Consider the following 23,634-nt stretch of genomic DNA (forward strand, 5'->3'; position numbering starts at 1 on the left):
TCACTTGAGGTGTAAGTCAGAAAAAACTGAAATCATGCCACTGGGGAAAGGGAATGATTTTTGTCCCCGTCTATGGTGGCCGGCCAACACTCCCCCCCTCTCCCAAACACAGTAACGGTAGCCAGAAACTTGGGAGTCAAATTTGATGCAGCTCTGCCCTTCCACCAGCAATCTCTAGCAGTGGCTGGCACCTGCTTCCACCTGATTAAATCACTAAAAATGTTATTTGACTTACTCCCCAGTACGGCGAGACAGACAGTTGCAGTGGCCTTAATCACATCTAGACGCGACTACTGCAACAGCCTCTATGCAGGAGCTAACAAATTGGTCCGACACAAACTTAAGATGGTACAACACACTGCAGCCCGACTAGTTCTAAAATGGCCTAGAAAATCATTAGCATCAGCTGCTCTGGAAGCCCTCCATTGGCTACGGATCCAAAAAAGAATCTTGTTCAAAATCTTGACAATTACCTTTAGAATCTTTCACTTCTCAGGCCCCTAGTACCTTCGGTCCAGGTTCGCACGCTATTTACCATGCTGTACCCTCAGATCATCCAATGCAAATCTATTAAAACCACCAGCCTTCTGATGTGTCTTGAAAGGGGGGAAATCAATTGCAGTGATAGGATACAAAGCCCGGAACCAACTCCCTAATAACCTTTGTTTCATCCAATCAGAAAGTCTTTTCAGGAAGGCCCTGAAAATTTGGATTTTCACGGCCCCTGATGCACTATGTAGAGCACTCATCTAAACCATCCTTTCCAGCCTCAATTTCCCTGTCTGCCAAACGATCAGTTCAGCACCATGATGTTCCCCGGAGTGACAGTTGCGCTTTACAAATACCTTTTAACATAACATACTTCTACATTGATTGTAAAAACCTTAAAAACATAATTATTGAAATGCCACAGGAGCCATAGTTGACTTTAGATTCATTGTTCTCTCCAGGTTCCTGATTATCCTTGGGTATGTCCTTGTGTAAATAACAAAGCACTGTACACATACATTATCACTAGCTGAAAGACACTACTGAGCATATCCTGGATAACGTCAGCTAGGACAGAAGAAACTTATTTGCCTTCCTTGAGGACCGCCTTAGCCTATCATCCAGCAACTTGTCGAGGAAGGCAGACATTTAGAGGCCTGAAAAACCCTGAGGTGCGGTTGTCTATTGTGAAGTTTATGCCTAAAAAATGTAAAACAGGGAACAGGTACCTTCACTATCTTGTACAAAGCCTCCTGTAAACAATGGCTGGCATTAATGCGATGCTCATTTTGAAGTCTTTCAGGAAAGGACGCCCTAGCAACAAGGATAAGTGGCTATTCAGACAAGGGCCCCAAGCACACAAGGCTATCATGTAGATTACTCTCTATAGCTAAGGTCATTCCATAGATGGACCTCTCTGTAGATGACAGCTTGCATAGACACATTTTAACATAAGAAAGGCTCTTTTAAAGATACTCCCCGTTGAGGAGGCTGTTGCCCTTAGAAAAGTCTACCTTCCAAAGATAAAGCCTCACCTCTTAAGGAGCCCTTTTCCCTTAGAATAAACAGAGTGATGATGAGGCTCTCCAGTAGTTGAGGTTCTCCTATAAATAAGGCTCTCATAGTAGACAAAGCTCTTTTCTAGACAAAACTGCTTTCATAGGCAAGACTGATAAAGGATGCAGTCCCTCATGGGTGAGACCTTTCATCTCATGGATAAAGAAAGTGCAACTGTGTCATAGTTGCACACCAAATTCTGAGTCTTAAAAACAGGAGCAATTGATTTTAGAGCTAACCAAGACAAAATTATCACAGAACGATTTCTGCCTGTATCTCTTCAGAGTCCTTTGTAGCAAGACATGAGAGTTTTTTGCAGCAAAAAATATTTGTGCTTAAAGGCAGGCACAGCGGTTTTCAGAACCGACCTGGGAAAGATCACCAGAGATGTCATATTATATCTTCAGACAGTTCTACTTTTTCTTTTTTTGCTACTTGACGTGAAGAAACCTGCTATCCATATAATCTTTAAGGGTTTTTGTAAGCAGAAATCTACATGAAGTAAATAAAAGAGAGGCATGGTGCAGAAGAAAAAACTATTGACAACAAATATGTTTCCTTTGAAACAATACATTTATGGGTGTTATGAACAAAAACCCTCAAAAAAATCCCTTTCTAAGCAAAAGGTCAGAAAAAACATATATTTATATCTGATCATGAGTGGAGAAAATCTTTCTGACCTCGTTGGTGCACAAAGGTGGGTCAGTCATAAGGAGCTACTAGGAGTCGGCCATTAAGGCAGAAACTGCTTACCTCTTGCAGCGGGAGTGAAAATGGTCACAGGGAGAAGACTCAGTAGCAAAGAATGAAGTAATAACATCTTTCAGAAAAAAACTGAACAAAGCTCTGAGGCTTGTCTTGTCAGTTTGATATACAGTAGAAAATCATAAACAGCTGAGCATCTGTGGGGAGTTGGAGCTCTGTGTCTATCCACCTAATTGGCATGAGTATTTGTCATTCAATGAGGTTGATGGACTGCATGTAGCCAATGGCTTTTTTTTAATGTCATTTGAGTGGATATTTAACAAAACTATATTATCTTAGAATATAGAAAATTCCCAGACTGACGACAGGGAATATTCAACTATATAAATCTATGAAAGATCCAATATTGGAACATTTAACAATTTTACATATTTCAGTATATTCAGGAGGATCTGTGTCCAGACCTGTTTTCCAGGTTCCTGATAATATGCTTAGACAACATGATATTATATAACAGGTGTTTACATCAGTGTGTATTTGGATTGGGACATGTACTGCCTTGATCAGTTGATATATGCATGTCATTTACTTTTTACTGCATTACAAAAACTGTTTTTATTTTACAATTCTTGAGATTATGGTGCAATATGTGTCTGGAGTTCAATAAAAATATATTTTTGTTAATCTAGTTAATAACACTTTTTGTTATTTAGAACCAGCTTGAATGCAGACGTCAAGCATATTAATTTGGTAAATGGTAGTCCACCACAAGTAATAAAAATCATTAACCTGTTAGGTCCAGACCAAAGGTTTAAATACTTTAAACCTGTTCAACCTGAGCTCAACCACTGGTAGATATGGCAAAAAACAGACAGGCTTAACTTAGATAAAATGTGTAAAGCATTTAGAAATACCAAAACAGTTAAAAACTGAAAAAGAGAACACAATAAAAAATCAATTCCAATTTTATTATAACTGAGAAAGGTTTAATAAGCAAAGTTACACAAAACCTACAAAAATCCAATACAAGGAATGGGAGAAATTAATTGTAAAAGATTTATGAGAAAATGGGCCAAGAAGTAGAGCGCCAATAGAAAATATTGTTCACATGTGACAAGGACTGAGGAGCAATTTTGGACAGAGCACGATAGAGTGCTGGTTGGATATGCAAATATTTTTCCTTCTGATTTTGACTTTCTCCAGCGCGACATGGTTACAGGCTGTCTCTGAGGGAGCCCTCTCAGAGCTAGATAGCCTTTGGAGGAGGGCTTGTTCAAGCAATTGTTTTGGTGGAGAAAGCTCAGCCTTGGAAAACTACATTTTCACACCCATGGAAGTCCTCTCGTCAGCGGATACTTTTCATGCCTTTATTCGGTCAAGATTTCTTCGTGTGGATTGGCTCTCTTTTTTGGAGTTCATAATCCTCCAGAGTGGTAGCGCTGGCTGTATGGGGGAAGAAATATTTGTCTGCCGAGGTTGTGCCTTAGATTGACTTGGGCGATCTGGAAATCCAACTTTTCATAGATTGTTGGAGAAGTCCAGCTGGACACAGATAAGGGCCCCAGGACATTAGAGACAGCACGTATGGGTCAGACATTTCTCCAGCTGAAGCAACCAGCAGGGTCCATTCCAGGTCCAGTTTCGACTGGTCCGGTGAACACTACAAGAAAAAGGCCTTTTGCAGCTTCTTGTGTCCCTCTAGCCACACAAGAGGTCAGACAATTGACCCCTAGAGCCCCTTCTTTGTTCTGGGTACAAGTAGGAGCGCGTCCAGTGGTGAGATCCATATTTGGTACAGTTGATGGGCCAGTAGGTGGGGGTTGACTCTTGAACACACTCTAATCAATGAGAAAAACATTCCCAGAGGCAACCCCACCAACGTTTGGTAACCCAATCCACTTTTGCAGCACATCTTGTTTGCTTTACTGCAAGCCTGCCCTGAATGCACAATTCTACACGGAAAACAAGGTGGCATAGTCCTTCTGCCTGTGGATGGAGTTTGTGTGCCAGTCAGGAGTGTGTTTAGGGAAATTAGTAGTCTCCTCCTTCTAAGCTACACCAAACTGATTCGGATTCCCCTCCCTGCGGAAAGTGGCCGGGCTGACTACCATGTGTCCAGGGATCAAATAGTTTCCTTCTCCCCAGTTTCTCCCTACATTAAGCTATGAATGGGCAAATCCTGAAACCTCCCTAGCTGCCCATCCTGAACTGAGAAGGATCATGTGCCCCATACCCCACCTATGCTGTCACCACGCATAAGCCATCGTTCTGCTATGTGAGCAGTGTTCACACCTCATTAAGAACAAGCGCTGTCAAGGGAAGCTGCTGGCAGGCTAATGCAAATTAGGCAAATGCAAATTTGCTTTCAGTAGCTTCAGGCAGGGTAAATGGCAACTATCTAAAAGTTATTTTTCTTAAATATTTATTAAAAATCCAACTTCACCACTGAATTGGATTTTAATAAATAATAAAAATGGTAATTGAACCATTTCTCTAGCTTGCCCCAAACCAAATTTAATATATCAATCTGCACTCTAGTTTTCCCCCAAAAAACAGCCAGAGCTTTTCACAGTGAAAATAGCTTTTGGGGGCCTGTCGCTGTAGGGACATGCCAACATTAATTTTATACATGCTCCACTTTTTAACACCATGTATCCTACCTTGTGGGCTACAAGGCCTACACAGGCGTGACTTATTAATGTTTAAAAAGAAGGTTTACCCCCAGATTATTTGACAGGCAGTGCTGCAGATTTAAACTGCAGCAGAAAAGCTACAAGGGTATGCCTGAAGCCATATTGTGGGCTTTTAGGAAAGGTAATAATATGCCAGCTATGACTTAGCCAAGTTTACCATATTTTAGAGGATAACAGTGCATGCACTGGGGCCTAATTAGCAGTGTCCTCGTGCACACAGTCAAAGAACCAGCAACATCTATTAAATAAATTGGGATGCCCACTCAAAAATGGCCACTTTCTCACACAGACTGTGTCTATGGTTCAGCAAAAAGCAGGCAACTAAGACGCCCAGCACAGTCTCCCAATGCTTGATCTTGACATGAGTCCCAACACCAATCACCCCAGTCAAAAAGGCCTTTACCTCCTACTCCCCTGCATGCACAATAGCTTGATGTTCGATTCTCTATGAGTTCCTATCTCCAGCTTGTGCCTGACACTTCCACCTTATCTTGAAACAGATGATTCTTTTATTACCGTATAGGGTTATTATACACAGGCCACTTGAACATCACAACTATTTGGCATTTATGCTTCAATATGAATTTACTGAAGCTGCCACACAATCCATCATCTGCTCTATATTGTTGTTTCAAGCTCAAATGGATCAAATGTTATTAGCATCACATGCGGTACGATGGGATGTCAACATTTTACAAACCTTAACTGGCAACCTTCAGCTGCTGATTCCTGCATTTAGCCATTTAAAGAGGTGACCATCTTGCTCTGATATTGTAAATGTCACAAACGATATGGAACAGGGGAGGACTTTTGGCTGCAGCAAGAAACAACAAGCATTTGCAATACAGTAGATCTCGAGTTTACGCAAGTTTGAGCTATTGGTATTGTAAATGACAAGGCCATTTATTTACATTTTCTAAAACAAAAACATAAATCAAAGTAATTGTAATTTACAATGCCAATAGCTCAAACTCATGTAATGCGAGACCTATTGCATGGCAAATGCTTGTTTAACCCTGCAGTAGTGCCACCCTTCACTGCTTTACTCAAAGAGACTTATTATAGTTCTTTCACCGTCTCATAATTTCAAAACTTTGTTTGTTTTGCTTGTTTTTGCAGTTTTATATACTGTGAACTTGACCCTGATGGTTTAGGAGCACTTTACCTTAACTCCAGTTACATTATACAAGGACACATTCCTTTTTTGAATCACAGGATGTTAAGCCGACGCTGAGGACTGAGCTCTAAAGACGGAGGTTCTAGCCCTCGTGACACAATCTCTGCCACAAGAAAGGAGGCATTTTCAATATTATACACAACGAAGCCATAGTTGTTGCCTATTGATCATATGCAACTAAAAAAATTACCTTTGCTTTTTATAGTTGTAATGTTTCATGTTGTATCATATATCTGGATGCACTGACAGAAGCAGCAAACTACCAGTCGGGTGGTCCACCATGTTAAGCACAGATTTTTAGCTTGAGTGTTTTAAGCCAAGCCCTTCTTACATCGGTCATGCCCCTTTGAGAGACCCCTCCAGTTGTTTCATCCCACTTAAAGCCCTGATAGCATGCACTGCAGACCTATTGAATTCCAGATGGAATAAACTATCTCAGAGGGTCATTATACCTACTTTATCTGTCTGGTGTCAGCGGACCCAGGCCTTGCATCCTTTTGAGTTGGAAAATGACAACACTTACTCTAATGGTTAGAAACACCATTTATTAATCTGCAGCTATGCATAAAAATATATGACTGGACAGAAAAGTAGAGTATTTTAGACCCATACGACACACTTCAAGTACGCCAAAGACAAACCCTACAATTTACAGCCCATGCCTGCCTGGAATAAAGTTAAACCCATTAAATAATTACAGAGAGTTGCAGACATGATTTTCTCATTTAACTCAGTCTGGCGTTTGTGCCATAGACCTGCCTGCATATGTGGGGGCTCCCCCAAATCTACTTTTTACATTAAACTGTCGCACTGAGCTCTACCCCGGTCAGAACAGATACAAAAAGACCGCAAAGAAAACAGAAAGGAACAAAGGGCAGCCGACCTGGGCTGGCATCATTTGCAAGACTATAAAGTCAAAGAAGGTGCCACAAGGCTATGCCTAGAAGGTCGCACTCCTGCCAGGTGCTGAACGGGCAGGCTATGTTTTGCCGATATGCGAAGGAAAATATAATCCTACTGGGAAGCACAGGGGTTCAGAAAGTCACATTGTTCAGAAAAAATGTGAACCCAATGAATAATTTTCCACAACGAGTGCATTGACATCAATGATTTAAACTAAAATGTCAAAGTCAGCCTGCATTGACTATATCGTACACCCCAATTTTGGAAAGGAACTGTCCACTCGGCGGCAACACGTTCTCAGTGGCCCCAAAGCACTCTGAAGTTGAGTAAATCAGTGCTTTGGCACCAGAAGAAACAAATGCTAGCCCCCTCCGTGTGCACGCGCCCGCGGTCGCCCCCTCCACATTCAAACATGACATTTACAAGGAGGAATATTAAGTGCCGCCAGGGGCGGAGCCGAGAGGGGCGCACACTGAATCTGGGCTGAGACTTCAGTCGGGTTAGGAGACTGTCAGCAGAAGTACTGCAGAGAAGCCTTAACCCACAGAAAAGCAGGTCCTCCTTCCCAGTGAAACATGTTTCAAGGAAGTACACGGCTGCCAACAGCGGCTGCCGTCTGAATTTTATTAGGACACGTTACTTATTGCAGCCGTCTGGTGGGAACTGCACCCGCTTTACCATGGACGGGCTGGTGGGAGCAGAGACAAGGGGTGTGCGGGGTGGAATGAAACAGAAAGGTAGAGCGGGTGGTGAAAGGAGAAAGAAAGGGAAACAAGTCCGGGAGGTGTGTGCGCGCACGTGGCAAAACTGAGCGATGCGAGGAATGCGCGTTACTGTGCGCATAACCGCACACTCTAGGCCACACAAAAAGCTGTGGTCGGCTTTTTAAAGCCCACTTACTAAATGTCTCGCCAGAGCCGCGCATCCGCTGGCTCAGGGGAGACCTAAAAACTTGCACTATGTAAATACGTTTCAAACAGGATAGATTGAATGAGTCATTCTTTGTCATGGTTTTCTTTTATTTCAACACCAGCTCAAATTCATTCTCACGTCACAGACTCAGTTTTTAAAGATGCAGTTATTTCAAAAGAGTCCTCAGGGCTTTAGAAGAATCATAAATATGTTGCATCTCTTTTTAAGGTGCCATCTCCTAATAAGACCGCAATATAATAAATATAAAATGTGTAATCGTGTTGTCTCGAGTTGCTTCTAATTGAAAGAGGGGCTCCATAAAGGCTACATCAGTGGTTCCCAAACTGTGTACTGCAGCACCCCGGTGTGCCATTAAAACCTGCCAGGGGAGCAGCGCACGTCTTGGGAACGTGAAAAACTTGGTATGTTTGAAGAAGTTTTTGTAATGTACAAACTATTTGCGTTATGTTGGGGAGTTATTGAAGCCCCACCTGTCAGTGCCTGGATCATGGTTTTGCCCAGTGCGAACAGTGCTTCAATGTAATAAGAAGCCTCTGCTTAGGCGGGGCTAGGCGCAATCAGAACACAGCGACGCAGTGTTATTGCTGATGGTGTTCTGCAGGGACTCTAGGCAGATAGTGACATCACAGGAAATGAGGTGGGTGTTATCTTGGATTGGAAAGTTCAGGTGTAAAATATTAGACTGTGGACCATTAGGATTACAGACAACGCTTAAGGCAAACCATGCACATCTTTACTAGGCAATGCACCAATGTGGCAGGCACAAGACAACCAATAAGAATCCTGTTTCCCAATTTCCACACGCTGATCTTCTTCTCCACCTCTTAAGTTGAAAGCAGGGTGGCCCCACAGCGGAAAAACACCAAGGCCAGCCACTGTGTGAAGTTGACAACATGGACTGCTGGAGCTTCACGAGGGCTGATGAATACGGCCTCCGCCTATCTGGGTGGAGCAGACTTCCTGCTTCCTGGAGCATACAAGTCTCATTCAATGACACCACCCTGGGAGAATAACAGCAGGCAATATGGGTCTTACAAGTCCTGCACCATCAAGGTATGACACCAACACGTTTTGCGATTTTAATGGTTGATAATCAGGGCAGTAATCAAAATCATACAATAGGCAGCCTACATTTATACCTGACATGTATTTCCATATAGGTTTTGTGAAATTTGTCTTTTCTTTCTGAATTTTTCATTGCACCATGTTACCTAACTCGGCCGGATTACTGCATACTTTCCCCTTCCTCCCCTCCCCAAACAACTCTCCCTCCCGAAAGACTTCTCTGCCTGATTTAAATTTCTAAAACAAGGAGTGTTTGTGCACATATGACGATCTACTATCTCTGGCCTCATAATCCCCCACTGCAGTGTTCTCAGTAACTCAAAGGTGGTCACAAATAATGTCCTGGGAGACCTGCGACTTTTACTACAACGGTCGCATTGCAAAATGAAAACCAGGTCGCAAACCATTCAGTGTGCGACATGCACATTTTGATTTGAAAACATCCCTCAATAAATAGAGACTTAGGAGTGCAATCTTTCCCTTTTTCCAAGATTAGCACAAGGGGAACCAACATGAATGATCTTGACGCTTCCCTGTTTGCCCATGTTCTTCAATAGGATTATCTGTAATGTTTCCCAAGCAGGTGTGCAATCGTTAATATTCATTGTGTTCCTTTTTAACGTTACAACAATTAGAACTCTCACCATTGACTGGACACTGGTCGAGCGGTTCATTTATGCTTCCGCTTTCAATAAAAAGATTTACGGGAAAAACAATTAGAACTCTAGATGTATTTATTTGTAAGAATCTGAGAAAGGGGAAAATTAGCAAGCCTTATTGTAGCAGTTTGTTAGGTAAAAGCAGCAATACAGAGTGTATAGTTCAACCCATTAAAATGTCCAGATAAATATTGCTTTAGATCATGTGTTTTTACAGTAACAACACATTACTGAAGGCAAGTATCAGTGGGTTTCACTTTTTTGTGCTAGTATCGATTACTACTATAATTCAGTCTTTGCTTGCCTTCCTGTATTACTAGTCCATAATCTCCAAAGAACTCAAAATGCTGTTGTCCATTTGCTCTCAGGGGGAAGAGACAACATTATGTAGGGCAGGGGTCTCCACATTGGTTCAGCCAGAGATCGTATTTTCATCAGATTAATTTGCCATGTCTTCCAATTTATTCATGCGCTTTCCTCCTGTAATATAGCTCAGAGAATCTTGGTGTACAGTATCTAAGAAGCAAATATAAACTCCCTAGCCCACCCCAGATGGAACTCCATTCAAAAGGTAAAAGGACGGTTCTCCCACAATTTCCTACCCAGAAACACCTGGGAAATCTCCTCCCTTGGCTCGTTCAAACAAGTATTGGCAAAGCCAATAGGTCTCACCTTTTGGACCTTATAAGTGTTTAGCCATGCAACAGTTAATGTTGTTACAGTAAGGATATTGTGCTGCATAAATAAATACTTATAAGGTTCCAAAGGCGAGACCTATTGGCTATGCCAATGCTTGTTTACATTGCTGCTGGTAATCCTGCAATGAGGTGATCAAGATTGACAATCTTGCATAGGGTGGTCACTAATATAATCTTTTCTTATGTATATGCACTAATATTATTACTAGCTCAGGATCATTTTCCATGAGCATAAGTAGCTCTTATTACTGTAAAGGTTGGAGACCCCTGCCCTAGAAAACAAAATGAAGAGTTTATAAAGGCAAAAGGGTCCTGAAAGATAAACTGCCTCTAATGCCTGTGCAAAAAAACAAGGAAAGATAAGTACGACTGGGCACAGCCACCACAAATAAGAACAAAAGGAAGGAAGGCGGAGCCTCTGTAACACTTACGAACCCTCAGAGCACCACCCCTGAAGAAAGGGAGTACAACTCGGAAACCAAGGTGAGGTCCATAGACTGTCGAAATTAATGCACAAGAGAGGGAAGAAATGCGTTACTTACCTGTAACTGCAGTTATCCAGTATTGGTGTCTTTAATAGATTCACATGCCTGAATCATTCCCCGTCGTCGGAATGGGAATCCCGGTACATAAATAAAGAAAATGTCCCATAGACATATAGATAAATAGGCCTAAAGGCCTCACATTAGTAACATATCTATGTCCTTTTGTAGAAAGGACAAAACTCTAGAAAAGAGCCAATCAGCTGTCACCTCCCTCTAGAACCCTCCTGGAAGGAGCCTCAGTCCATCAGATTTTCGTACGCACAATGCTAAGTAGGCGTATTACTGAGAGAAGTAGGTGAGCCCTTCCAGGGGAGGCGGGAGGGTTGCATGTGAATCTATGAAAGACACCAATACTGGATAACTGCAGTTACAGGTAAGTAACCCATTTCTTATCCAGTATTAGGGGTGTCTTTCATAGATTCACATGCCTGAATCAGAGTAGCAAGCAATGAACAAAGCACATTTCGGATGGTATAGGATATGCAAGTCATTAGATAACAACATATCAAGCGACTAATAGAAAAATACATTTGCATGCAAGAAATACCACCAAATTATACAGTAGAAAAATGTGCATACATGAGAAGGACGGAGGGCTGAAAAGAGGGCTCACCTCTACTGAAACAGATGACGAAGTACTGCTGGTCCTACCGCAGCATCCTTCATGAGTTCTGTATCCAGGCAATAATGCCTAGTGAAGATATGTGGCGACTTCCATGTTGCCGCTCTGCAAATGTCTATGACCGGCACTCCTGCAAAAAGCGCCATGGATGTAGATATTGCCCTGGTAGAGTGGGCTCGCACTTTAGATTGCAGGGGTTGCCCTGCCTGTTCATGACAAAACGAAATAGCTGCAGAAATCCAGCGAGAGATACTTTGTTTGGTGAGTGTAAGGCCCCTCCTGGGCCTTATGTCAGCCACAAATAGCTGGTGTGACTTTCGGAAGGATTTTGTCTTTTCAATATAAAATCTTAGGCAGCCTTTAAAATCTAGAGAGTAACGTCCTTTCCGCTGCAGTACTGGGATTTGGGAAGAAAGAACGCAAGACCACAGGTTCGTTGAGATGGAAATCTGACGGGACTTTTGGAATACATTTTGGATTTGTCCGTAAAATTACCATGTCCTGTTTGATTTATTTATTTATTTATTTATTTTTTATTGCAATTTATGTCAGCAAGCAGTCCTGTATATCTTCACAATCAAATTATAACAAAATGTGATCTAATTAACACAATATATTACAGCATATTCCATTTACAAAAGCAGGACAATAATTCAATTCTTTAAATCCTTTTTGACAAAGGAGACCAAACGTTTGGACCAAATAGCTTTCTTCTTAACACTTTTGATTTATAAACTGCAGTCTCTAAGTGAAATGTCAAGACTAATCTGAATTGCCAGTTATTAAATACTGGTGGTTCTGCATCTAGCCATTGAGATGTTATACATAACTGAAAAATTGACATACTAATAAATAGAAACCCTTGCTCGGCTTCCGTCCTACCGTTCGCTTGCTTTGATTGCAAACCCAAAATACCGAAGTCTGCTGATAATTGTGCCTGGATCCCCAGACTAACATTCAAAAAATATTCAACATCAAAAATGAATTGACTTAGCTTTGGACAGTAAAAAAACATATCAGTGGCATCTGCCGCAGTGACCCCACACCTATTACATTTATCCCCTTTAATAGAATTCCATTTAGCCAATTTCGCCGGGGTGTAGTATAAGTGAAATAAAGCCATAAAATGTTGGCTTTTCAGGGGGCCATTAAATAAAACTTTTATCGATAATTCAATTGCTCTAGCTCAATCAATTCTATCCATTCCTAGTTTCCTTTGCCATTTATCCTCCCAAACAGCCAAATCATCATCTAATTTTTTTAACAAAATTATATTTATTCTGCAAAAAAAGAAACAAGGCTATTTGGTTCCCCTGAAATAAATCACCTAATATATGTATCACTGCTGTATACCATCTAACCATCACCTGATCCCTGTCCTGTTTGAATTGCAGAAAAGTTTCTCGTATTGAGAAGGCTTGGAGCTCACTCACCCGCTTTGCGTAGGTGAGTGCAAGCAGGAGGGCTGTCTTCCAAAGAGAGGTATTTCAGGTCAGCCCTGTGTACCGGCTCAAAGAGATGCTTCATGAGTTGATTAAGGACAGGGGGAAAAGTCCTGTAGAGTCCTTTCAAAAACTGTTTGATCAATCTGTGAGACCAAAGAGAAGGGCCAGTAGGAGATCTTCTGTAACGGGATATCGCCGCTAAGTGGACCCTGACGGCAAGCATGAGCAAGGCCTGAGTTTGCCAGATGGAGAAGATAAGGCAATATTTGTTCCGGAGTGGAATAGAAAGGATGTATTCCTTGTGCCTTACACCAGAAGCAAAACTTCTTCCATTTTAAAGAGTATGTTTTGTTGGTACTATCCGCTCGTGCTCAAGCCAGGATGGCTCTAAAGTCTGGCGGAATATTCAAATTCTGAAGTTCTCTGAACTCAGGAGCCAAGTGGCTAATTTGAGTGAAGCCAGATTCGGATGCTGGACTTGCTGGTTATTCATCGTGAGGAGAGACGGAAACTGTTTCAACCGTATTGGCGGCTCCAGAGACAGACGGTGGAGTTCCGTGAACCAATGTTGGCGTGGCCAAGTTGGGACTATCAGAATGAGCGTACAAGGCTCCGCTTTTAATTTCCTGAGGACTGCGGAATCATTGGAAATGGTGGAAAGGCGTACACAAAGACGTTGCACCATGCGATCGAAAATGCATTCCCTAGAGACCCTTACTGGGGATGCCAACTTGCGAGGTGTGGGCACCTGGCGTTGGATCTTGTGGCAAACAGGTCGATCCAAGGAGTGCTCCATTGTGAGTATACTTGGTTGAGGATCCCTTGATCCAGTCCCCACTCGTGAGACGTTGTCCTCTGCCTGCTTAGTGAGTCGGCGAGCACATTGTCCATGCCAGGAACATACTCCGCCGAAAGAGATATATTGTGTCTGATTAACCAGTTCCAGATTCTCTGCGACTCGTGAGAGAGTGTCAGAGAGCAAGTCTCCCCCTGTTTGTTGAGGTAGTGCATCGTTGTAGTGTTGTCTGTACGGACGAGCACCAGGCAATTTTTGATTCTTGGGAGAAAGGCTTGAAGGGCAAGGAAGACCGCCCGCAGTTCGAGGAGATTGATATGGAGCCCTTTTTCAAAGGGGGACCACCTTCCGCGTATCTGCAGTTCCTGGAGGAAAGCTCCCCAACCTTCCAAGGAGGCGTCTGTTGTGATGATATGCGGTGCAGCTGGAAGCAGGAATGGTAAGCCTTGAGAAAGGTTCTGAAAAGACATCCACAATTGCAGAGCCTTGACCATCTGAGGAGTCATCTTTATGAGATCGTCAAACGACCCTGTACATTGGACCCATTGTTTTGAGAGCGCCTCTTGGAGGGGGTGCATCTGCAGACGGCAATGAGGAACTAATAGGATGCATGATGACATAATTCCTAGTAGGGATTTGAAAAGGCGGACCGTTAAAGTCCTCTTCAAAGCCACAAGAATAGCCAGTGCCAAAAGCTTGTCCTTCCTCTCTTGAGATGGGAAGGCTTTTTTCAGTTGTGTGTCGAGGGTAGCGCCTAGGAAGTTGATGCGCTGAGAAGGTAGAAGGACTGATTTCTCCCGATTGAGCGTGAGTCCTAAACAATTGAAAAGCTGCAGACAGGAGTTTGAACACCTGGACGCATCTTCTAAGGATGGAGCCTTGATCAGCCAGTCGTCCAGATATGAAAAGACTTGATGGTGGTGCTGTCTAAGATATGCAGCTACTGGGGAGAGACACTTTGTAAAGATGAGAGGTGCAGGCTTGAGTCCGAAGGGCAGGACGCGAAATTGAAAGTGTCTGCCTGCCATTGCAAATCTTAAATATTTTTTGTGATTTTGGTGAATCGGGATGTGGAAGTAAGTGTCCTGAAGGTCCAGGGACGCCATGTAATCTTTCCCATCCTGGAATTGCAAGACCTCCTGGATTGTTACCATGCGAAACGACTGCTTCTTTAGGAATTTGTTGAGGACTCTGAGGTCCAAAATTGGTCTCCACTTTTTCTCTTTTTTCTGAACTAGAAAGAAGTGGGAATAAAATCCTTTCCCTCGCTGAGACAGAGGGACTTTCTCCATCGCCCCTTTCTGGAGCATAAGAGAGACCTCTCGGAGAAGCAGACGTAGTTTTTTGTGAAGCATAGGTCTGGGAGGTGTCTGGGGAGGTATATGCATAAATTCCAGAGAATTGCCGAATTGAACCAATTGTAGAACCCAACGGTCCGTGATAATTTGCTTCCATTTTTTTATGAAATAGGAAATCTTTCCTCCAATTTTTAATGATGGAAATGGATCTGAGACTGGCTGCAGTGAAAGGTCATTGTCTACGTCCGTTGTTTTTTCCTTGGCCCTTACCATGAAAGGACGCCTTGCCATAAGAGGATTGTTGGCTATGTTGCTGGCACTGTTGATACTGGGACCGATTCTAGCCTGAAGAATATGATGACCAGTATTGGTAGTCCCCTCTATAAAAGGACTGTCCTCTACCTCTAGACACACGAAAGGACTTACTTTTGTACTGGAGAGTGCCCAATGCTCTAGCAGTGTCCGTGTCTTTATTTATACTCTGCAGCGCTTCATCAATCTGTGGACCGAAGAGAAATTGGCCATCATAGGGCATATCCAGAATTTTGTTCGTATCTCAGGACGAAAGGAAGTTGCCCTTAACCAACCTTGTTGTCGCAAGACTGCCGCTCCAGCCAGCTGGCAAAATCCTGTTGTTGCAATATTCATCGCACAGTCTATTATCTCTGACGCCGAGGCTTCACCCTCTAGCAATATCTTCTTTGCCTCCTCTTTTGATTCGTTAGGTAGATCCGATAGATATGGGGCTATATCTGCCCATAGCTGTCTATTGTAACGCCCCAAAAGCGCTACAGCATTGGCCGCCTTCACTGTCAATGCAGACATGGATGAGAACCGCTTCCCAATGTTGTCTAATCTTCGGCCTTCCTTATCTGGAGGAGCTGATAACGGGGCAGAAGGATTTTTGGACTTTTTCTGGGCCACCTGTGTAACAACCGAATCCGGCTTGGGGTGTCCTATTAAACAAGCCGGTGCAGTATCAGGCGCCCTATACTTCTTATCCAAGCGAGGTACCACCGGAGGTACAGATGAAGGGTTTTGCATGACCTTAACACCCTGCTTCCACAGGTATTTAATTATGGGTATTGATCTTACTGATTTTTTTGGAGGCTCCGTAAAAAAATCTTATATAAAGCAGTCTTGCTGTTGAGGGACCATTGGAATTTTGAAACATTGAGCGGCCCTCTCAACTACATTATGGAACCCTCCAATGTCGTCGGGTGGTGAATCTGTGGGTGCAGGTACTGGAGAAGCAGGAGAGGGAATGACATAGTCATCTCAGTCATCGTGGTTTGATTGAAAGTCTTGTAGTTCTCCCTCCTCCTGTTGGTTTCTTCCTCCTCCTCCTCATAAGTAGATGGAGGATGCGGAAGATCAACCCACTCCGGCTGTGCACTCAAAGGTGGAGGCCGTGGTCTTTGTGAGGCTGTGGTCTTGGTGAGGGAGATACTGCGGAAGGTTGAGGTGCAGGAGAATCTGGAAACCTCTGATATTCTTCCTCCTGTTCCTCTTCTTCGTCCGAACTCTGACATTTGACATGAAGCTCCGAAGGGCTTGTCGCAGTCTGAAACATGTCCCCTTCATCTGAATCTTCCTCTTGAAGGAGATATGCTGGAGGCAGTGGTTGGACTCTGCTTGGCGAAGTTAAAGCCGGCGTCACCACCTTTTTTGTAATTTTTAGGTGCACATATGTGCTTTGCAGACCTGAATTTATCATCGTCGACGAGTCCGTCGATGGTGTGGTCGTCGACGGTGAAGCGTCGACGGGTGTCGTAGCCGGAGGATTCATCGTCGACGGGGCCGTTGTCGACAGTGTAGACATCACTGGAGACTTCGTCGACGGTATTTTCCACTTTCCACGTTGTCGACGTTTTTGTCGATGGTGTCGACGTCAACGATGTTGACTTTGCGGTCGAGGTCGTTGCCGTTTCCGTCGTCGGCGAGTGCAGCGTCGACGAGTGCTTCGACGTCGACGGTGTCTTCTTGATGTTTATCGCTGATGACACAGTCTTACCTGCCCTCGACGATGGGGTCGTAGTCGTAGACGAGGACAATGACGACGATGCCATTGACGTAGAAACAGTAGTCATCAATGTTGTCACATACAATGCAGTAGACATAGCTTTCCTCGACGATGAAGACGTCGTCGACTATACCGTCGTCGACGGAGTCGAAGTAGGCTTTTTGAAGGTGGGAACTTCCTGAGAGGAAACCTTCGCAGAAGTAGCCTTGGAGAGAACCTCTGAAGGTTTTTTTGATGCCTTCTTTTGAGGAGGTACCGTAGGGTAAGGAGAAGCCACCCTTTGTCTCTTTAGTGAAGACTTGGAAGAGACTGAAGACCCTTCACTTTCCTCAGAAGATTCCAAGTGGTCCTTGTCTTTTAGCCTCTGGAGCCAAATTAAGAGGCGTCCCTCACGATCTTTGAGGGTTTCAGTGGAAAAGGTACGACATACCTTGCAGTCCTTGGAAGAATGGTCTGATACAGGCAATACAGACAGTCTTGATGTTGATCATCTAAATGCAGCCTTTTCTTTCCAAAGGAACCACAGGACCTAAAAATACCCTTTTTTGGTGTCTCAGCCATGAGGATATTAGCAATCACAGTTGGAACAGAATAAAAACACCAAAGAACACTGGAAATCAGTTGTGAAGACAAAACTGAGCAGAGCTCAGAGGAGACTCCCTTAGCACAACGTGCAGTAGAAAATCTGAGGGACTGAGGCTCCTTCCAGGAGGGTTCTAGAGGGAGATAACAGCTGATTGGCTCTTTTCTAGAGTTTGGTCCTTTCTACAAAAGGACATGGATATGTTACTAATGTGAGGCCTTTAGGCCTATTTATCACTGGGCCTGATTCACAGAATGAACTTAAGACTCAATCCTAAACTTCCTACTATTTTGGTATGCACAGAAATAACTTACTACTTTTGGTATTCACAGAAGTTAGGATTTTGTCTTAAGTTTGTTTTAAGACAAACTTAACACAGACTTAAGACAGACTTGACAGACTTAAGACAAACTTAAGACAGACTTAAGACAAAATCCTAGCTTAAGTCTGTCTTAAGTCTGTCTTAAGTTTGTCTTAAGACAAACTTAAGACAAAATCCTAACTTCTGTGAATACCAAAAGTAGTAAGTTCATTCTGTGAATGCCAAAAGTAGTAAGTGTATTCAGTGAATGCCAAAATAGTAGTACGTTTAGGATTGAGTCTTACGTTCATTCTGTGAATTGGGCCCTATATGTCTATGGGACTTACTTTATTTATGCACCGGGTACTCCCATTTCGACGACGGAGAATGATTCAGGCATGTGAATCTATGAAAGACACCCCTAATACTGATTAATTCATGCTTACTGCCCACAAAGCTGCCTGGTGGCAGAGGGCTAGTGCGCGATAGCTGGAGCGCTGCTGTAATCCTTTTAACTATTGTCCTGCTGACTACGAGTAGCGACATTTACTTTTTAAATAGTGTGATTTTTGTTTCTAACCTTCTGCCCTGAAAATCAACAGGCTACTAACTTCACTTTACCTTCTTAGAGGCCAAGCTGCCTGCTGCGGGCTGATCGCTTAGACGGGCTCCCCAGCGGCCGCGGGTGCCATCTTGGGTTGGGTTGGCCGGCGAGTTGGAGCTTCGCCACACCCCCCTCGTCATTCTCCTATTTAGGAGTGAACCTTTCTCCCTCCAAGTAATCGCAAAGCTGCCTGGTGGCAGAGGGCTAGTGCCCGATAGCTGGAGCGCTGCTGTAATCATTTTAACTATTGTCCTGCTGACTACGAGTAGCGACATTTACTTTTTAAATATTGTGATTGTTGTTTCTAACCTTCTGCCCTGAAAATCAACAGGCTACTAACTTCACTTTACCTTTTTAGAGGCCAAGCTGCCTGCTGCGGGCTGATCGCTTAGACGGGCTCCCCAGCGGCCGCGGCCGCCATCTTGGGTTGGGTTGGCCGGCGAGTTGGAGCTTCGACAACAGGACTCTCCCAGCCCAAACCCCGACTAAGGAAACCTGTGAGGCCCTTAATCTTTTCTTTATCGAGAAGATTATTAAAATAAAAGACTCCATTATCCCTGCCTCACAGCCGTCATCACTCCTCGACGCTTCCCTGGATAACCCTCTATCCCTCACTCTGCTCCCTACCCTAGACTTCCCTACCTTAGCGAAATTAGCCACCCGTGTAAGATCGGGTTCACCGAATGACCACTGTCCTCCCTCAGTAATGCGGGACATCTGTCTTAAGCTGCCAGAATGCATACTACCTTTCTTGAATGCATCCCTTATCTCTGGCACAGTTCCCAGCTCCTTTAAGGAAGCAATTCTCGTGCCGCTCTTGAAAAAAACAGGGGCGGATCCTGCTGAACCCTCTAACTATCGACCAATATCCCTGTTGCCTTATTTGTCAAAACTCCTCGAAGCCCATGTCACCTGGTGTTTTTCCAACTTCATCGATAGTTCTTGCTTCCTTGAGCCCAAACAGGCCGGCTTTAGGCCGGCCCATTCAACGGAAGCTGTTATTTTGGCAGTCATGGATACTCTGAGAGGGAATGCAGATGCTAAGAGACCACAGGCCCTTGTTCTTCTGGACCTGTCTGCCGCGTTTGACACGGTGGATCATGACATCCTTCTCCACCGTGTCGGACAGGCCAGCATTCAGGGTTCTGCTCTTAGGTGGGTCGAGTCATTCCTTACAGGCAGGTCACAAGCTGTACGTCTAGGTCCCTTCACCGCGTCAAAATCTTCCACCACTTGCGGAGTCCCCCAAGGCTCTTCACTTTCCCCTTTATTATTTAATCTTTACCTCCGCCCTTTAATTTGTTCTCTCCATAATTGGGACGTCACAGTCTTCAATTATGCAGATGACTTGCAGCTCGTCTTTCCACTTGACTCTCCACAGGCGGTTAACAACTTTCACGCCGTTATGACTCACATCCAACAATGGATGAATCAAAACCAGTTAAAACTTAACCCTGGAAAGACTGAGCTGCTCCTCCCTGGCTCAAGTGCTGCATATTGGGGCCCGCAGTTCTGGCCCCTTGACTTTGGTCCCCCTCCTACACCACTCAAGGCAGTTAGGAGCTTGGGGGTGACGATCGACGCGGAGCTGTCACTTAAAGCTCAAGTGGGTGCCACGATCTCTTCCTGCATGTTCCAACTTCGAAAGATCCGGAAGATCAGGCACCTACTTCCACATGCGGCTCTGTGTCAGGTCGTCATGTCCCTTGTCCTATCGCGCCTTGATTTTTCCAATTCCCTTTACCATGCACTCCCACGATTTCTTCTGCATCGTCTTCAGGTTGTGCAGAATCAGGCAGCTCGCCTCATCTTCAAGATCCCTAGGTGGCAATCTGCGAAGCACTTGCTCCGCAAGCTCCATTGGCTGCCAGTGGAGGAGAGGGCAGCCTTCAAGATGGGCTGCATGGTATTTAAATCCCTCCACTGCCCTTGTCCTGCTTTTTTGAAATCCTTGGTCACTTTGTATCGACCTGCACGTTCCATCCGGTCAGCTCATCATCACCTGCTTGTCACTCCCAAATTCAAAATCAATAAATGTGGGGGTCGCCGTTTTGCTTCTCTCGCCCCTAAATTCTGGAATCCCCTCCCCCAGGCCATTAAATCTAGTGCCTCCCTTTTCCAGTTCAGGAAACTCCTTAAAACTTTCCTGTTTACTCTTTCTGGGTAATCCTCTCCTCGTTTTTCTTTCATATGTCCCTCCAGCAAGCGCCAGGAAACCTTCGGGTGTCAGTGCGCTCAAAAAGTGCCATTTAACAGAACATAACACAAAAAGGTCAACTGAAGGCATCTCAGCAGCCTGAAACATATAGGTGGTACCCAAGCAACCGTTTGTGCGACGAGGAACCCCTGGCTTGTTAAAGAGTTTCTGCCTGGCCTTTTCTTTTTTGCCTGCATCACCCAAGCAGCCATCTGAAATCTGAAGTACATCCCTCTGACGAAACAGAAGCTGCAGCCCAGCTGGAATGCTAGAAACTCAGTGCCCAAAAACTGCTTCTGAAAAGCCCCTTGCAACCGCAATCAAAAGAATTGGATGTGGCGCGAGAGGAGCTGCTCCTAAGAACTGCGGTGCCCACACAGCCGTCGGTAAAGTCAATAAAACAGAAAGTTGCATCTTAAATAACGGAACTGCAACTAAAATAAATAGCGACAAAACAGACCTAAAATCTTCAACTGTGTCCCTGCAACCCTCCACAGCCCTACAATAGCTTTGGACAAACAGAAGAAAAAAACAAGCCTGTTCCTCACGCTAAAAGGAGGCAGCAGGGGGAGGGGCGAGAGGAGGGGTGAGTGCAGGTTAAAATAAGTGAAAGTATTTCACTTGTGAGAGCAAGCAGCGCCAGGAGCGATAATTACTACCATATGGCGCCGCGCGCTACCGCAAGTGAATCGCCACACGTGCATGCTTTGCCATTGAAGGCATGGGATCGAGCGCACGTTTTTGGCTGAAAAGCCAAAGCAATCGCTAAAGGTCTTTTTGCCTATCCAGCGCATGCGCGCTGGGTAGGCAAGACCTAAAAAAGGACTTGGGGCCAGATGTAGGTCACCAAATACCGGCCGGTAACGGCCGATTTCGGCCGTTACTGACCGGTATTTGGTGATTGAGATGTAGGGGGCCTAAATTTTACATAATCGGTAAATTTACTGATTCGGTAAATTTACCGATTCTGTAAAATACAGATTCGGTAAATTTACCGAATCAGTAAATCAATATGTAGGTGGCACTGCAAACAGTGCCAGAGGTCCCTAAGAATTCGTTATTTACCATGTAATACTATTGCATGGTAAATAACAAATTCCTGTGTACATGCACATCTGTGCATGTACACCTGTGCCATGTGGCACACAGATATGCCCTAAGGGCATGTATGTGTGTCACATGGCACACAAGCTTGAATCAGGGGTGCAACAGGGTGTCAAAGTGACACCCTGTCCCCCTTGTCAATTCGGTAATTTTACCGAATCGGTATTTACAGATTCGGTAATTGCCATAGGTGCCATAGGTATTTGATTCGGTAAAAATACCTACATAGCACTTACCGATTTGTAAATACTGAATCGGTAAAATTTGGTATTTACGAATCGGTAAATACTAATTACCTACATCGGGCCCTAAGTGCCTGATTACGATGCTGTACGGACTTCTGTCCATCTGCCATTGTCTCGTGGATGGGGACCACCCTCCTATAAGGCGGCGGTTCCACATAAGCAATTACAATGCGACCGCCACCACAGCGGCCGCAAAAGGCATTTTTTCCATTGCAGCGGGTGCTGCTGGTTGCAGCACACAGTGCAATGGAAAAAAGGCAGGATTTGGTTTTGCATGCTTTATGTGGCAGGCCCCAGGCGGTGCCTACCACATGGGGCAGGGAAATGTAGCAGGGCACCTATTGCCCTCCAAGTGCAAAAGCAAACTCACTGCACAAGGGAGTCCCGCAACGGGCCCCCAGAGGCCATCCCCACCAGCCTTTCCATTGCGGGTGAACCGCCATGGAAAGGCTGGTGGGGAGCCAGCATCGTAATCTGACCGCACCGCCGTCATGCATTACATGCTGAGGGCCTCCGCAGCACGGGCAGGCCCAAGGAAGCACTGACCGCCATGGTACCGCCCGCCATAATAATATGGCGGGTGGAAATTGGCCTCATGATGGCGGTGAACCCGCCACCGACAGCCGGTTGGTGGCGGGCTAACCCCCATCGTAATGGCCCCCAAATGCTGCACTTTTGTAGGGTAACTGAAATACCTGCATCAAGAGATCCTAAGTCTGTGAGCCGATGCCAGGCTGAAATCCCCCCATCTGGAAAAAAAAGAATGACATAATAAGGAGCCGTGGCCAATAGGTAAAGAGATCCGCGGGTCGAAAAAGTTTGGGGACCACTGGTCAAAATAATACGTCTTTCCGTGCTACAGACATTTGTCAACAATGCCACATAATTGTCTCCTGCATTACAACGTAATTCTAGTGGCCTTACTATTAGATGATGAAGTGGAAATTACTCAAATGGCAGCCAATTGGACTGCTTAGAACATAAGCTCTAACAAGAAATAGACGCCAATGCTAATAGACGTCAGAAATTTTGTCATCTACTGCGTTTGGCTCATTGTCAATGCAGTACTGTTTGAACATGTGTTTCAATAATAAGGAGCAATATGTTCTGGTGATGAATAAAAATATATTTTTTTGCACATCTGGAACTGTTAAAGCACCACACTCTACACATTAATTAGTTATTTCCTTTGCATGTGCTAATGGTGTTAGAGAACATTGACGCACGCATTTTAATCGGCAATTCACAAGCAAAAATGTTCTTGAAATATATATAGGTTAAAATTTGCTTCAACAGGTGGTAGTGAAATTCTGCATAGTACTGCATAAGTTTGCTCTACGTTTTCAGACATCAATATGTGCAACTGTGGTTTCTATCAATGCGTTCATTAGCTCAGGAGAATTTCACAATGAGTTTTCTGTGAGAAGGTGTTACTCACTCCAGAATTTCTAGTAGTAAGCTTCATCTACTTATGTATCAAAGGCCTGTGTATT

The 23,634-nt window shown here is 44.2% G+C and overlaps 1 protein-coding gene across 1 annotated transcript in view; it reads right to left on the bottom strand.

Annotated features, from left to right (window-relative positions):
* Nucleotides 1–23,634, bottom strand: part of ADAMTS6 (ADAM metallopeptidase with thrombospondin type 1 motif 6) — a 1,724,075-nt gene that overhangs the window by 121,230 nt on the left and 1,579,211 nt on the right. The gene's annotated exons all lie outside the window — the stretch shown is intronic.

Source organism: Lissotriton vulgaris, chromosome 3_1 (genome assembly GCF_964263255.1).
Source record: "Lissotriton vulgaris chromosome 3_1, aLisVul1.2, whole genome shotgun sequence".
Lineage (NCBI taxonomy): Eukaryota > Metazoa > Chordata > Amphibia > Caudata > Salamandridae > Lissotriton > Lissotriton vulgaris.